This window comes from Bos indicus, chromosome 9 (genome assembly GCF_029378745.1).
Source record: "Bos indicus isolate NIAB-ARS_2022 breed Sahiwal x Tharparkar chromosome 9, NIAB-ARS_B.indTharparkar_mat_pri_1.0, whole genome shotgun sequence".
Taxonomy (NCBI): Eukaryota; Metazoa; Chordata; class Mammalia; order Artiodactyla; family Bovidae; genus Bos; species Bos indicus.
The window spans coordinates 63,722,489-63,734,701 of NC_091768.1; positions in this window are offsets into that span (position 1 = coordinate 63,722,489).

Sequence of the window (12,213 nt, forward strand, 5' to 3'; positions counted from 1 at the left end):
CTTTACATCTCCATTAAAATCTATTGTAGTCTGTGCTCCTCAGAGAGCACACATGAACCTAGGTAATTTGCTACATTAATTGTTACTCTGTTTCCATAATTGCTGTTTGCTATGAAATGTTCCTAAATTCAATTCCAATGCTTTCTCTACTTACGCAATTACAAGGGCAACACTATCATCAGGAGTTAGAAATACAAAACACACTTTTAGAAAGGCATTTGCAAAATACAAAATGTAGTCAGCTATCATAATTTTTTTTAAATACATCACAGCTAATTAAAGTGCAGTGAACTGACACGGGAGAAATATTTAAGAAAGAAATCTTGGTAAAATGAATAACAGGACTGAGGAAAGATATATTTGACTACAAATGGGTAAAAGTTGGGTTTCCCTGGTGGCTCAGATGGTAAAGCGTCTGCCTGCAATGCACAAGACCCGGGTTCGATCCCTGGGTCGGGAGGATTCCCTGGAGGAGGAAATGGCAACCCACTCCAGTACTTTTGCCTGGAAAATATCCAAGGACTGAGGAGCCTGATAGGCTACACTCCATGGGGGTCACAAAGACGACTGAGCGACTTCAAAGAAGGTGGTAATAACCTGGCAAAAATGCACAATAATGGATGGAATCAAGAAAAGTTGATCAAGAAATTTAAACTTAATCAAGAAGCTTGTTTGATTGGGAAGTCAATGAGAAAATGGTCCCTCTTGAGAACTACTCTACATCAGGGGTCCCCCAGCCTCCAGGCCACAGCCTGGTACCTTCTGTCAGGTCAACAGTGCATTAGATTAGAAACAAAGTGTACAATAAATGTAATGTGCTTGAATCATATCATCCCGAAACCACCCCCACCGCCTCCAGGCCATGGAAAAACTGTCTTCCATGAAAACATCAGGCATCAGTCCCTGGTGCCAGAAAGGCTGGGGACGGCTGTTCTATATGCAAGTGTAGTTTGGGTTTCTTATTTTCAAAGGTTGGTACAAAATCCCAAAGAAAGTATTATAAACAACTAGCCTTCACCATCAGAAGGACAGAATGCATGCTTTTAAAGGTCTTCACCTTCAACTGTAGATTTTACAGCAAAGCATAATTTATAGAGTAGAAAGATGGATTCCATCTAGAGTCTGACTTAGAAGAGTTGATTCAGAAGAAACCCAATACTGACAAAGTTTCCTTATCATTACCCAGTAAGGTAACTCTGATAGGCACCCCTATTCCTACCTCTAGTCCAAAACCCCATCCAACCCAGAAGCAGGCAGGACTCTGATATCTGTCTGGATAAGACCCAGCCTTCTGCAGAACTGCTGGTTCTGGTCATGCTGGTACTCTGTAGAAACACCTTCTCAACTGTGCCTCCTAAGTCAGGCTTTCTATTTAATTTCAGAGACAAAGTCAGTAACACCAACTCAAAATGATCTTCAAGGCCTATGGTAGAGAGCCTCAATACAATGGGAACACCAGCAGGAAGTCAAGATGAATGGATTGTTCTTTTAAAAAAAAAAATGATGAAAGGCCAATCAGTATTATGACTACTTTTTCCTAGTGCCCTGATGGCAGGGAGGCCTCCAGTTGTCCCCTTGTCAGTCCTATATGTGCCCATATAACAGTGAGTCTTTTTGATAATATTACTTGGAACTCTGTACAACATTTTCAGTATTATGGTTGTCAAAGCTAGAAAATAACAAGACATTCTCATGCTTTCTGCACCAAAAACATAAAGGAAAACCAGAGATGAAAATAAACACATAGAGAGACAATTCCCTTTTCATCAGAGATTTGAATCAAATGAAAGAGTTTGGCTCAAATTTTGTTCAGAGGACATTCTGACAGTTCAGCTTTCTTCCAGTTCAATTATTTGGGGGAAATATATATATACAGGCTCAGTTCTGGTTCAAACCAGTTCACTTCCTTGGAATAAAACTCAAGCATTTCTGACTGAATACAAAAGTAATGTTAAGGTTCAGTTCAAGATTTGGCAAGTGAGGATAGTTCATTCCAGTGTAATGTTTGATTCAAGTCTCTGCTTTTCAACTGTTTATTTAATCTATTATGGCCCAAAGGAGAAGAAAATATATATATTAACAATTGCCAGAGGAGATATAGGGACATGCCATTAATGGTTTTGAAAGGAGCCAAGAATCTCTGTTCTCATAGCATTTAGAGTTCATCAACCCATCTTTTCCAAGAAAACTCTTAGAATAATCTTTAAACATTTGCACCATTCCTCTTCTTACAAGGCAACCAAAAATTTCTTTAACTAGTCTTTTCTAGAAAAATTACAAAGTAGAAAAATTCAACTCTTCATTCTTTTTGTGGACTAATATTATGCATACTAATTTTATATACAGTGATATACATATAGTAATTTGACATATACACAGTCACATAGATATACATACATGTGCATCCATATATAAAGGGTAGCAGAGAAGTTTAAGGTTCACTAAGAGCAAGAATTCTTGTGCAATATGCAAAATGGAAGAAAGACACAATAATAACTAAGATGTAGACTGAGTCAAAATGATGTTGAGATTAAGAATTAGAAATGTGACATTTCTTGTTTGTCATTTTTGCACCCACAACATAAAGCTTTGTTTTTCTTCCCTAATTGCATTACCTCTCAGTCATCATCACTGAGACTCATCTACTATAATCACACTGAAAATTAACAAGTATCTACTAAGCACTTCTTATCTGTAGACCACTATGCCAGGAAAGGCAAATCAAACAAAAGGTTGAGAAAGTAGATTCTCTCCTCAGGAAGCAATATGTGTGAAAATCACAGGTGGGAAGAAGATAGAAAAGCTATGTAGCATACTAAAAGTATATTTTGCAAGTAGTAATTGTTCTTGAAAAATTGTTCTTGATCCTCCCTACGTTTTATCCTCACTAAACTGATGAACTGATAAAATATGTTTCGGTGTAAGGAGTCTATTGAAAAACTGTATCTAGGAAACAGAAAAACTAAGAGCAGGACTAGCAGGAAACAAACATTACAAACTTCTGCCCAGAAATGAACTGCCCAGCAAGACCATGGGTGAAGTTGGGCAAAGGAATCCAGAAGAAATGATTATTTATAAACCACTCTCTCTCTAGATTTGGTGCCTGTCACTGTGGCTGGCAAAGTATCACCCAGAACTACTCCTTGTCCCCATTCTAAGACAGCTGACTTTGGACTTCCCTGATGGTCCAGTGGCTAAGCCTCTGCACTTTTTGCAGTGGGCCTGGGTTCGATCCCTCGTCAGGGAACTAGATCCCACATGTGGTTCCTAAGGGTTCATAAACTGCAACAAATTCTAGGATCCCAAGTGCCACAACTAAGACCTGGTGCAGCCAATAAAATAATAAAATAAGACAAACTGACTTGAGACACTATCCAAGAGAGCCATCAGGGTGAGAATGGGAATGATGGAGGAAGTGTGAATAACATAGTGAAAAGAGTGGCTTTGAATTGAAAGAAATCTGATTTGATTCAATTCTCTGTGTGAATTTAAACCAGAAGTTACTCCGCTTCTCTGTGCCTCTGTTATTATTGTTCTTTCTATAAACAGCAATAATAACACTGCAAATAACTTGAGAAGTAAATACAATATTATGCCTCCCAACACGCAACCAAGGAAAGACATAAACCTTATGTCCTGTCTCTACCACTCCACAGGCACAAAGGATCCTAGCTCCTAGCAGAATGTCACTAAAATTGTAGCTACTTAATACATCTTGGTTTCCTTTTCTCTTTTTTGCAACTGGTATTGAGGCCTCCCTGGTGGCTCAGATATTAAAGAATCCCCCTGCAATGCAGGAGGATTAAATGCAGGTTTGCTCTCTGGGTTAAGAAGTTCCCCTGAAGAAGGGAATGGCAACCCACTCCAGTATTCTTGCCTGGAGAATTCCTTGGACAGAAGAGCCTGGTAGACTACAGTCCAAGAGATCACAAAGAATCAGACATGACTCAGCGACTAACACTTTCACTTCACTTTCATTGGGAGAAGGCAATGGCACCCCACTCCAGTACTCTTGCCTGGAAAATCCCATGGACAGAGGAGCCTGGTAGGCTGCAGTCCATGGGGTCGCTAAGAGTCGGACATGACTGAGCGACTTCATTTTCACTTTCACTTTCACTTTCATTTTCATTGATAAGGAAGATTAGAACTATTAACCTCTCTCATTTCTGACATCCTGAGCAAACTTCACAAGATTTGTTTCACAGGTTGTCGACCCTTGATCCCTATTCCTCATTCTCACTCTCACCTTCTCACTCCTAACACCTCCGCTCAGGACTTGTGATCCTAGGGCAGAGTTAGCATTCACAGTAAGATCAAAGGGCACTGAGGACCTGATTCTGGAACCTGAATATCAGCCATCAAAGAAGGCTGCTAGTGAGAGCTAAATACGAAAGTGAACATTTTTAATATAAGACCCTTGAAAAGACAGGTTCTTTCTTTTTTCACTTCTGCAGTGACTCCAACCTTTATTTAAAATTCAAAAAAAAAAAGAATAAGAATAAAAATGTCTGGAGACAAGATATATTGAGCCAAACATTTGGCAATTTGCAGGTTTCTACCTATAACCAAATTAGAATTTAGCAAGACTGTGTGTCATAAAGGCTACTTTCAGCCACAAATACCAAAATTCCAATATAAAGCTGCTTAGACTAAAGGGAAATGTACTGGCTACCAGTTCAAGTCTAGACACAAGGGGCGCTTCAGGGCTTGCTTTATCCAGGGACCTCTACTCTTTTTCCCTGCTATGCTCTGAGATTTAAAAGGAAAGATATAAGCATCTGAATGCAGAGTTCCTAAGAATAGCAAGAAGAGATAAGAAAGCCTTCCTCAGTGATCAATGCAAAGAAATAGAGGAAAACAACAGAATGGGAAAGACTAAAGATCTCTTCAAGAAAATTAGAAACACCAAGGGAACATTTCATGCAAAGATGGGCTCGATAAAGGACAGAAATGGTATGGACCTAACAGAAGCAGAAGATATTAAGAAGAGGTGGCAAGAATACACAGAAGAACTGTACAAGAAAGATCTTCATGACCCAGATAATCACGATGGTGTGATCACTCATCTAGACCCAGACATCCTAGAATGTGAAGTCAAGTGGGCCTTAGAAAGCATCACTACGAACAAAGCTAGTGGAGGTGATGGAATTCCAGTTGAGCTATTTCAAATCCTGAAAGATGATGCTGTGAAAGTGCTGCACTCAATATGCCAGCAAATTTGGAAAACTCATCAGTGGCCACAGGACTGGAAAAGGTCAGTTTTCATTCCAATCTCAAAGAAAGGCAATGCCAAAGAATGCTCAAACTACCGCACAATTGCACTCATCTCACATGCTAGTAAAGTAATGTTTAAAATTCTCCAAGCCAGGCTTCAGTAATACATGAACCGTGAACTTCCTGATGTTCAAGCTGGTTTTAGAAAAGGCAGAGGAACCAGAGATCAAATTGCCAACATCTGCTGGATCATCGAAAAAGCAAGAGAGTTCCAGAAAAACACCTACTTCTGCTTTATTGACTATGCCAAAGCCTTTGATGTGTGGATCACAATAAACTGTGGAAAATTCTGAAAGAGATGGGAATACCAGACCACCTGACCTACCTCTTGAGAAATTTGTATGCAGGTCAGGAAGCAACAGTTAGAACTGGACACGGAACAACAGACTGGTTCCAAATAGGAAAAGGAGTCCATCAAGGCCGTATATTGTCCCTCTGCTTTAACTTATAGGCAGAGTACATCATGAGAAATGCTGGACTGGAAGAAACACAAGCTGGAATCAAGATTTCTGGGAGAAATATCAATAACCTCAGATATGCAGATGACACTACCCTTATGGCAGAAAATGAAGAGGAACTAAAAAGCCTCTTGTTGAAGGTGAAAGAGGAGAGCGCAAAAGTTGGCTTAAAGCTCAACATTCAGAAAACGAAGATCATGGCATCCAGTCCCATCAGTTCATGGCAAATAGATGGGGAAACGGTGGAAACAGTGGCTAACTTTATTTTTTGGGGGCTCCAAGATCACTGCAGATGGTGACTGCAGCCATGAAATTAAAAGACGCTTACTCCTTGGAAGGAAAGTTATGACCAACCTAGATAGCATATTGAAAAGCAGAGACATTACTTTGCCAACAAAGGTCCGTCTAGTTAAGGCTATGGTTTTTCCAGTGGTCATGTATGGATGTGAGAGTTGGACTGTGAAGAAGGCTGAGTGCCAAAGAACTGATGCTTTTGAACTGTGGTGATGGAGAAGACTCTTGAGAGTCCCTTGAACTGCAAGGAGATCCAACCAGTCCACCATGAAGATCAGCCCTGGGATTTCTTTGGAAGGACTGATGCTAAAGCTGAAACTCCAGTACTTTGGCCACCTCATGCAAAGAGTTGACTCATTGGAAAAGACTCTGATGCAGGGAGGGATTGGGGGCAGGAGGAGAAGGGGACGACAGAGGGTGAGATGGCTGGATGGCATCACCGACTCGATGGATGTGAGTTTGGGTGAACTCCAGGAGATGGTGATGGACAGGGAGGCCTGGCGTGTTGCAATTCATGGGGACGCAAAGAGTCAGACAAGACTAAGCGACTGAACTGAACTGAACTGATATACTGCTGACTAGCAAAATTTCTATCTCAAATTCACTTCTGAGTTCTAGATTTGTGTTCAATTTACCTATATGGTAGGCACCTACTTTCAGGCATCTCAAACCTAACAAAGACACATTTTCATTCCCTTCCAAGTTAGGTCACCACAGAGCACTGAGTAGGGTTCCCTGAGTCATATAATAGGTTCTCATCAGTTATCTACTTTATACATAGTATCAATAGTGTATATATGTTTGTTATGTTCAATGCAGCACTATTTACAAAAACCAGGATGTAGAAACAACCTAAATGTCCATCAACAGATGAATGGATAAAGACAATGTAGTACATATATACAATGGAATATTGCTCAGCCATAAAGAGGAAGGAAACTGGGTCATTTGTAGAGACTTGGATGAATCTAGAGAGTGTCAGGCAGGGTGAAGTAACACAGAAAGAGAAAAACAAATACTATATATTAACATATATACATGGAACCTAGAAAAATGGTACCAGTTCAGTTCAGTCACTCAGTTGTGTTTGACTCTTTGCGACCCCATGAACCGCAGCACGCCAGGCCTCCCTGTCCATCACCAACTCCCGGAGTCCACCCAAACTGATGTCCATTGAGTCGGTGATGCCACCCAACATCTCATCCTCTGTCATCCCCTTCTACACCTGCACTCTATCCTTCCCAGCATCAGGGTCTTTTGCAATGAGTCTCTTCCCATCAGGTGGCCAAAGCATTGGAGTTTCAGCTTCAACATCATTCCTTCCAATGAACACCCAGGACTGATCTCCTTTAGGATGGACTGGTTGGATCTCCTTGCAGTCCAAGGGACTCTCAAAAGTCTTCTCCAACACCACAGTTCAAAAGCATCAATTCTTCAGCACTCAGCTTTCTTCACAGTCCAACTCTCACATCCATACATGACCACTGGAAAAACCATAGCCTTGACTAGATGGACCTTTGTTGGCAAAGTAATGTCTCTGCTTTTTTAATATGCTATCTAGGTTGGTCATAACTTTCCTTCCAAGGAGCAAGCATCTTTTAATTTCATGGATGCAATCACCATCTGCAGTGATTTTGGAGCCCAGAAAAATAAAGTCAGCCACTGTTTCCACTATTTCCCCATCTATTTGCCATGAACTGATGGGACCAGATGCCATGATCTTCATTTTCTGAATGTTGAGCTTTAAGCCAACTTTTTCACTCTCCTCTTTCACTTTCATCATGAAGCTCTTTAATTCTTCACTTTCTGCCATATGGGTTGTGTCATCTGCATATCTGAGGTTATTGATATTTCTCCTGGCAATCTTGATTCCAACTTGTGCTTCTTCCAGCCCAGCGTTTCCCATGATGTACTCTGCATGTAAGTTAAATAAGTAGGGTGACAATATACAGCCTTGATGTACTCCTTTTCCTATTTGGAACCAGTTTGTTGTTCCATGTCCAGTTCTAACTGTTGTTTCCTGACCTGAATACAGATTTCTCAGGAGGCAGGTCAGGTGGTCTGGTATTCCCATGTCTTTCAGAGTTTTCCACAATTTATTGTGATCCACACAGTCAAAGGCTTTGGCATAGTCAATAAAGCAGAAATAGCTGTTTTTTCTGGAACTCTCTTGCTTTTTTGATGATCTAGCAGATGTTGGCAAATTGGTCTCTGGTTCCTCTGCCTTGTCTAACTCAATGAAACTAAACCCTGCCTTGTGGGGCCACCCAAGACGGACGGTCATGGTGGAGAGGTCTAACAGAATGTGGTCCACTGGAGAAGGGAATGGCAAACCACTTCAGTATTCTTGCCTTGAGAACCCCATGAACAGTATGAGCAGTATGAAAAATGGTATAGATGATCTTATTTGCAAAACAGAAATAGAGACACAGACATAGAAAATACGCATATAGACACCGTTGGGGGAAGGTGGAGAGGTGGAATGAATTGAGAGATTGGGATTGACATACATACACTATTGATACTATGTATAAAATAGACAACTAATGAGAGGAACTGTATAGGTCAGAGAACCCTACTCAGTGTTCTGTGATGACCTAAATAGGAAGGAAACCCAAAAAAAGAGGGAATATATGTATAAGTATGGCTGATTCACTTTGTTGTACAGTAGAAACTAACAACATTGTAAAGCAACTATACTGCAATAAAAATTAGTATAAATAAATAAAAGCATGATATTCCTCATGGCAGCCCTCCCCATCTCAGCATCTAGTCCATCATTTAAGATAGAAGCCTAGGACCAGTTCCTTATAGGGTGTGTGTGTGTGTGTATCATATGTGTGTGTGCACTCATTTACACACACACACACTCATGCACATACTAAAAGAGGTCATTTTCCAGAGTGTTGGCATTGAAGGGGATCTTGGCAATCATCTGTTCTAGTCCTTAAAATGTATGTTATTCACTCAGTCTTATCCAACTTTTTGCAACTCCATGGACTGTAGCCTCTGTCCACAGAGTTCTCCAGGAAAGAATACTGGAGTGGATAGCCATCCCTTCTCCAGGGGATCTTCCCGACCCAGGGAAGATCAAACCTGGCCCTTCCCAATTTTCCAGAATAAGACGCTGGAGGGAGAAATGGTTGGTCCACAGTTAGATGGCCACATTTCAGTTGAATAGTGGCTTTGAATCCAAGTTTTAGAACCTGGCTCCAATCTAAAAAACCTCTTTCCTTTTCATTAGTTGGACTCTCGGGGTGATTTCATACTTCCTATCAGTTACCAGCCTTTTATTCTATGGGTTTTTCTAGCTCTTTCAAGGCAAACTTTGTTATCCCCAGCTTACTTTTAATTATGTAACCTACAGAAGCAATTCCAATTTTTCAGACAAGCTTGCAACTTTACCTGAAGAAAAGGGACACCAGGACACGTGTTGTGTTTGCTCTCTAAATCTCCAGCAGCCTTCAGATACCGCTTAATCCATTCCACTGCCTTCGTTCCCCAGTGCAGAACCTGCATATATTTTAGCGAGGAGAGATTGGTTCTGCAATTCTGAGTGCAAGCTCCTAGGAAGGTCCAGTGGCATATTACAGTGAGTTCACATCAGAGGAATTATGGCTCATTAATTTGAAGTGTTGCCATTAAATTTAACAGGATAGGTTTTCTCTGGCTATAGAAAAAAGAGAAGCTGATATTTACTTAAATGGACTATTAAATAAAATTGTCAAAGAGCAGACTTAAAAGGCTGTGCTTGTCACAGACCCACATACGCAAACCTAGAGCTTGTCAGAGTAGCACCGGCCTCATCCATCAAGTCCAGAGGAGCATGTAGCTGGAGGGTCAGCACAGGAGACTGTCATGGAGAGGAGAGCCTTCTGATCTGGGATATGCTGACTGCTGGGCTCACTCCTGGAGTCAGAAATGTAAGGCTTCCTTTTCCCTCCCTCTGCTTAAAGGGGTCTCAGCACAAGGCTGTCTCCTAGTTCTTCTTCTGTGCTTCTGGACCTGTCAGTTATCCAGCATTTTGAGCCTGTCCTGCTTGTGTGGGACTCCCTGGCTTCTCCTGAGCTCTCACAGCTACAAGATTCTGTGGCTTCTGCCACTTCTGGTTTGAGCCCTAGATCAAGGGTGAAATTGAAGGTTCTCCACTATGAACAAGCAGAGATCTAACTGCTCATTAGATTCATTCTGTGAGTGCACAAATCACAAGGCTTGCTTCTCCAACTAGTTCTACCCTGCCTTTCTGACCCACTGGCTTCCCGGGTGGTGCTAGTGGTAAAGAACGTGCCTGCCAAGGCAGTAGACATAAGAGTCTTGGGTTAGATCCCCGTATTAGGAAGATCCCCTGGAGGAGGAAATGGCAGCCCACTCCAGTATTCTTGTCTGGAATTCTTGTCATGGACAGAGGAGCCTGGCAGGCTATCATCCATGAGATCACAAAGAGTCAGACATGACTGAAGTGACTGAGCACACACAGCTGGCTTATGAATAAGAACTAACATTTGTTTATTTTTGCTTTTATTACCTTTACTTTGGGAGATCATCAAAAAAAAAAAAAATTGCTGTGATTTATGTCAAAGAGCATTCTGCCTAAAACTCCTCTAGGAGTTCTATAGTATCCTATTTTACATTTAGGTCTTTAATCCATTTTGAGGTTATTTTTGTATACCGTGTTACAGAATGTTCACGTTTTTGCCGTTTGCAGAAACATGGGACTTGGAAGGCATTAGGCTAAGTGAAATTAGTCAGAAAGGGAAAGACAAATACTGTATGCTATCGCTTATATATGTGGAATCTGAAACACACAACAAACTAGTGAGTAGTGCAAAAGAGAAGCACACTCACAAATATAAAGAACAAACTAGTGTTATCAGTGGGCAGGAGAGAGTGGTGATATAAGGGTTAGGGGGTGGGAAGGACAAACTCTTGGTTATAAGATGAACTCAAAGATGGGGAATAACCAATATTTCATAATAACTGTCAATGGAAAGTAACCTTTAAAATTCTATTTTAAAAAAATAGAACATTCATCGTATGTTCCATGTGCAAGATTTCATTTCCTAAGTCTTCACAATAAGACTTTGTGGGTGCTGTTATTAACCTTATTTGACAGGTACGCAAACCCAAGCCTCCTTAGGCACACTAAGTGACTTGGCCAAGTTCACACAGTCCAGGTGGTGCTGGATTCAATTCCTGCTCAGAAGCTTATGCTCACAAGCACTATAATCTACATGAACCTGCTCTCTGGTTTCTGAATGCTCCTTTGGCTTCATGATCCACGTCTTGTCCTGACTTCCTAGCCTGGCAGCCTCCCATCCAGATGAGCTCCAAATCTTGCCTGCCCTAGCTCTCCTCTTGGAAGTTTATAAGAAACTGCTTGGAGGAGGAGCCAAGATGGCGGAGGAGTAGGACGGGGAGAACACTTTCTCCCCCACAAATTCATCAAAAGAGCATTTAAACGTCGAGTAAATTCCACAAAACAACTTCTGAATGCCGGCAGAGGACATCAGGCACCCAGAAAAGCAACCCAACTCTTCGAAAGGAGGTAGGAAAAAATATTAAAAACAAAAAAAAAGAGACAAAAGAGGGAGGGACGGAGTTCCGTCCCGGGAAGGGAATCTTAAAAAGAGAGAAGTTTCCAAACATCAGGAAACCTTCTCACTGCCGAATCTGCGCCGAGCTTTGGAAGCACAGAGGGCAATATAACAGGGAGAAAAAATAAATAAACAATTTAAAACTCGCAGATTGCGAGCCCTACGGTAACTCCCCCAGCAGAGAAGCAGCGCAGACGCCTGCATCCGCCATTAGCAATCCGGGGCTGGGCAGGGAGGCGCGGCGCGGGCTGCATCGCTGAGAGTAAGAATCTGGCCTGAATACCCTGAGCGCTATCTGAGCGAAATAATTTGGGCTAGCAAACCAGACTGTGGGATACCTACCACGCGAAAAGCCAGCCCTAACCTAAGACCGCCAGGCCCGCGCACGGAACAAAGGACTGAACAGAGATAGCCGGCTGCAGACCTTCCCCCTCCGGTGACAGGCAGCCAGAGCCGGAAGGGGGCAATTGCAGCCCCAGAGAGACATTATCTATAAAACTGTAAGCAGGCTTCTTTGCTAACTAAAACTTCTTGGGGGTCTGGACGGTCAACATCTGCCTGAGAAGGTGCGCCGGTTTTACATCCAGATATCC